This window comes from Camellia sinensis, chromosome 12, assembly GCF_055761805.1.
Source record: "Camellia sinensis isolate YWXY chromosome 12, ASM5576180v1, whole genome shotgun sequence".
Taxonomy (NCBI): domain Eukaryota; kingdom Viridiplantae; phylum Streptophyta; class Magnoliopsida; order Ericales; family Theaceae; genus Camellia; species Camellia sinensis.
The window spans coordinates 35,963,574-35,969,573 of record NC_138972.1 but is presented as its reverse complement, the minus strand read 5'-3'; positions in this window follow the sequence as shown (position 1 = coordinate 35,969,573).

Below are 6,000 nucleotides of genomic sequence, written 5' to 3'. Positions count from 1 at the left end.
CCTCTCAAAATTTAAATACTTATATACATGTGAGAAGATTTATAAATTTGACAAATAATTATACTAGTAGGGTTCAAGTAAATAGAATTAAAACATGTGGTGCATAAACACATGACTAATCACAGGTAAAATGTATATTTCAATATTTATTCATTCATATGATTAATGAATGACTAATAAAAAATAGACAATATGTTATGTGAATTAAAATATTAAAGGAGGGCATTATATATAATTAACATGTGATACTATCTATTCATATCAAATTTTAAATATCATCTCACGTGGCACAATCACAACTATTATTTGTATATTAATAGAACTTTCTTTTTGTCGGTGGTACAAGACAACGACGGTGGCTCCATAAGAAAAGAAGAAGAAAGGTGGCAACAGCAGTAGTAGATTTTAAAAAAAAAAATGGTAAATTACATTGACACTCTTGAGATTTATGTTTATTATAGTTCCTCCCTCACTTTTTGAAAATTACATTTCTCTCCCTGAGGTTTAAAGTTTCATTACAGATTATTCCCTGAAGTTTAAAGTTTCATAACAATTCTCCCCATTACCGTAATGATTATCATACATAAAATTAAATTAACAAGGGGGGTCAGTGTAATTTTCCAAATGTAAGGAAGAAACTGTAATAAATATAAATTTTAAGGGGTGTCAGTGTAATTTACCCAAAAAAAAAAAAGGGATGGAGTGATAGCAATGCATTAGGGAAGAAGAGTGGTGATGGATAACAATAAAAGTTGAAAGTGACTGTCAACCATAATAGACGAAGAAAAATAATTAAATTATCTTTGTTTTGCTAGTTGTAACTAGCAAATAGTTACAATTGATATCATTTTAAAAATAAAGAATTTAAATTAAAACAATTACAAAATTAATATTTAATTTGTTACTGAGGTGAAACCTTTCAAAAAAATTTCTTTTAATCTCCCCAAAGCTTAAAAAAAGGAATGTCAGTGCAATGAACCATACTTCGAAAGATTTGGCATGATTGATTGACTTTTAAAGAGTAAAACGCACCACAAATTACAATAGGGATATCCGATACAGAATCCAAAAACAAGTGGCGTTGAGCAGTTTTGGGCTATATGTAGGGTTGTAGGGTTATAAATGAATTGTGTTATTCATAAACAGATTCGGTTTGGCTCATTTTTTATTTTTTTTCTTTTAATAGATTAATTGAAATGTTTGTCGTGATTGGTTGACTAAAGGGGCCACAAATGCATGTTGGGGAGAGAGAGAGAGAGACGACAATGATACTATTACTCGTCTCTTAATTCCTTTCAAAGGGTAAATTATAATTTTACCTATCAAAATTTAAATATTTATATACATGTGATAAGATTTATAAATTTGACAAATAATTATACTAGTAAGGTTAAAATAAATAAAATTAAAACATGTGGTGCATAAACACATGACTAATCACAGGTAAAATGTATATTTTAATATTTATTTATTCATATGAATGATTAATGAATGACTAACAAAAAATGAATAATAAGTTATGTGAATTAAAATATTAAAGGATGGCATTATATATATAATTAGCATGTGATGCTATCTATTCATATCATATTTAAAATATCATCTCATGTGACACAATCACAACTATTTTTCGTAGAACTTACTTTTTTTTAGTAATACTAGACAACGACGGTGGCTCCATAAAAAAAAGGAGAAGGGTGGCAGCAGTTAGGGAAGGAGAGTAGCGATAGATTAAAAAAAACAGATGGAGTGAGAGCAGTGCATTAGGGAAGAAGAGTGGTGACGGATAACAATAAAAGTTGGAAGTGGCTTTCAACCATAATAAATGAAGAAAATAATTAAATTATTTAAATTATCTTTGTTTTGCTAGTTATAACTAACAAATAACTACAAGTGATACTGTTTTAAAAGTAAAGAATTTAAATTAAAACAATTACGAAATTAACATTTGATTTGTTATTGAGGTGAAACTTAAAAAAAAATTATTTTAATCTCCTCAAAACTTAAAATAAGGAATGTCAGTGAAATGAACCATGTGTCGAAAGATTAAGAAAGATTTGGCATGATTGATTGACTTTTAAACTAAAGGGACACCACAAATTACAATAGGGATATCCATAAGTGATACAGAATTCAAAAGCGAGTTACGCTAAGCTAAGTTCTGAGGCATATGTAAGACTACAAATAAACGGAGCTGTTTATAAACAGGTTCGGTTAGGCTTGATTCAATTTATTTAGTAAACGAGCCAAACTCGAATTCGAATATTATTCTCGTTTAGTAAACAAGCCAAACTTAAGTTCGAATAAATTTGACTCATCAAACTCAATTCGTTTATCCTAATTTAAATTATATAATAAATATATTATTTATATATTAAATAATATATATAATATTTTTTATGTAAATATTTTTATTTAAAATAATACAAATAATATTTAAAAAAATTATCGAGCCGAATTAAAATTTCATTAAATATTAACAAGCCGAGCCAAGCTCGAGTCTAATTACTTATCGAGCCGAGTTCGAACTTACTAAAGCTCGACTCAACTTGACTTGTTTACAGCCCTAGGTATATGACAAGAATTTTGAGCCATGAAATTCAAGTAGCTGAGCTGAACTGAGCTTTGAAGAGCGCGACAAGAGAGGAGATTTAAAAAAACGCGATTATGATTTGCTGGTAGGTTTTCATCACTTTCACTTGCAGACTAGCAGAGTGAAGTACTAATGTAGAATTGTCTTCTAGTGACAATATGAGTCCGTGATTCTGAAAATAATGCTCCCAAAACTACGAGCATGTGACTCCTACAGTACACTCAATTCAAGAACCTCCATATGAGGACAACCTGATAGTAAGATTTTTCATTCATGTTGGGTTCTGGTCTTTGAAAACAACAACCAAATCTAATTCTCTCTCTCACAAGTTAAAAATCAATAATCAAACTTTTGCGTGTCGGCCATGTACTATCCCCTTTTTCCCCGTGACTTAAGTAATGTAATTTCATTATCTATATCTATATCTATATATTTATCGATAGATGCTGCATTATGAGAGAGAGAGAGAGAGATTTTGCATGCTGCTGCGTTATAGTCAAAAACAAAACATCGCCCTTCATTTGCACAATCCTTTTTTCTTGTATTTGGTTGGGGATTTGAAAAAAAAATTAAAAAATGAAAGAAAAAAGGTGTGTGAAATTGATAAAATATAAGTATATTTTGTTTATATTTCACCTACCTTTTTCCTTTTCTTTTCGTAATTCCTTCCCAAATCACTTAACCAAATACAACGTTAGTTAGTGTATCATATACAAGTTAAAATATTTTGTGGAGTTGGAATCATTTTATAACTTTCAGTCATAACTAAAGAGACCACAATAGATCAAAACCAAAAACAACCTGAGAGACAACATAACAAGCCCAATGCCAATCATAATAAATCATAACCAAAAAAATATCTTGGGCTCTACAACCACAGTGAGTCATAAATTATACACAACTTAAGTCATAACAAAAGGCATAAAGAAAATTTCATAACCGTAGCATATAGTACACATACACCCTAAAAAAACAAATGTGTATTACAGAATTTCCCAAATCATGATACTTAGATAGTTTTCATCTCAAATAAAATATTGACATCCTTTTGCCCTACTCCCACAATAATTGTGTTTGTATTATGAATTATTCACCCTAAAAAAGTGTCTGCATTATGAACCTAATAATTTTTTTGTTATGCCTCGTAGTGGTGTTGTTTATGAACCATATTAATATGGCTCAAATTCTATTCTTCTTCTTAAAAATTTAAAAGAAAAAAAAAAATCTAACTGCTAAAAATTGGGATGCATAAAATATGCATATTTTTCTTAATGTGTAAAGTAATCTTTCCCATAAAGCAAAAGCCTCTTAACAGTTGATCCAACAAAAATCTCTAACTTCTCAGATCAGATTAACAGCATTTCTGCACAATGTGTCAACCACAAAATTCCCCTAGGTCTTATTCACATTGTTCGAAACAAGCTATCAATATATTGCACCAAATGCAACAATTCAGTCAAGACTAATTGCAAGATTTCTGCAAAAATAGGTGTGTCTTCACAAAATAAGTCAAGTTTTGAGTCAAAACACATTTCATTTAGCTAAAAAAAGCCAAATGTTTCCTATAGTTGCTCACTCCCAAAAGAATCTATAAACAGTCTATCAGCAATTTACATACAAAAACCTACAACTTCTCTCAGTTGTGTTAACACCAGAATTACAAAGATGCATTTCCTTTCCTTTCATAAATTCCTTGTTTCAAGATTCAACAAATTCACAAGCATTCTGCAAGTTGATGTGTATTTTACATCAAACTCGGCATTGAACTTCTAATAGGAACACATTTACTGTTCATACCATAGCATATTATGACACGGGGCTTCTGATGCTTTCTCATTGTAAGTGGCTTCGTTGAGATTTTTTAAGTGGGTATACATATTGCTTTTCATAAAAATTTGTGAAGATTTTGTGTTTTTGTAGTTACTAGTTCAGTTTGTATGTAGGTTAATACTTTGTAGAGATACTCCAAGTGGGATTATGTTATGCTGTGTATCTCTCTTAGTTTAGCTTTTCTAATTCTTTTTAATGAACAGTGACTCTGTATGCTTTTTGTAACGATGTTCTGTTGCTAATTGTTATGTTTGGGAATTGGCTTGGAGAAATAAAAATCTATGTTATAGCATCTTGGAAATGTTGTTATGATCTATCTATTTTAAATTTGTTCTTTTCATGTGGCTTTAAATCTTTTGTGAGCTCTCTAAATGACTCTATCTGTTTTGTCAATCGTAAGGCAAATCCTATGTCCTTTCAATATAGTTCTCAACATATCCGTCATTGTGGAAAATGCCTACAATGTCTCTAGCAATCATAACACGAGATGGGATTGTCATCTCGTGTTATCATCTAGGCAAGAGCTCTTTTTTTTCTTTTAATACCCGTTTCACCATCTCTTTTTTTTCTTTTAGTTGAAAGGACAATGTTTGTTGTCCCTTATTGTCCACATTGCTATACAGTTATTTTTTACAATTTACCAAATGAGTCAACAAGCTACTCGTCTCATGAGCCTTTGAATTAGCCAAGTAATTCTTCTAACAATAATTAAAGACAGCTCTAGTTTTTCTATCTTTAGATTTGATTTTATCAAAATGGTCCCACCCCTTGGATGGTTTTCTCCCACTACCCTTTTCACGCAACTTGGGCTTAGGTGGTATTGGAGTATTCAATGGCTAGGTAAATAGGGGCTAGGCAGTACTAGTAGTAGGGGCAGTAAGTTCATCTGGAGGATCCTTTACCTATTACCAAAAATAGTTATTGGAGTGATAGACAGATACCAACATTTCAAGCAACATATTGGTGAGTTTGAAAACCCAATGTCTACCTACACACTTTGTTAATGATGGGTGGAAGTTGCAGAAAAGAATCATTAACTTTTGTCAAGTTGAAGATCAAAAGGGAGAGACCATTGCTTAAAGAATTGAAATGTGCTTGCTTAAATGGAACATTGATAGCATTTTTACATTGACTGTAGATAATGCTAGTTCCAGCAACACTACAGATAAGTTTCTAAAGAGGAAAACAAAATATTGGAAAGGGATCATATTTGGGCATGAGTTTTTACACATGCGTTGTTGTGCTCGTATTCTCAACCTTACTGTGGGTGATGTTAGAAAAACTTCATACATCCATTGCTCAAGTATGTGAAGCTGTAAGGCATGTGAAGTCCTCACCTAATAGGCTTGAGATTTTTAAGAAGTGTATGGAGAGAGAAAATAAATTAAGTCCAAAAGTCTTGTTTTTTGATGTACCAACTAGGTGGAACTCCACCAACTCAATGTTGGAGGTAGCTGAAAAGTTTGAAAAAGATTTTGAGAGATTGGAGGAGGATGCCAATTACCAAGCTTACTTTGAGGATCATAGGGTTTGTTAGGGCGGCGATAGAGATGGGGTTGGGAATGAGGACAAAGATG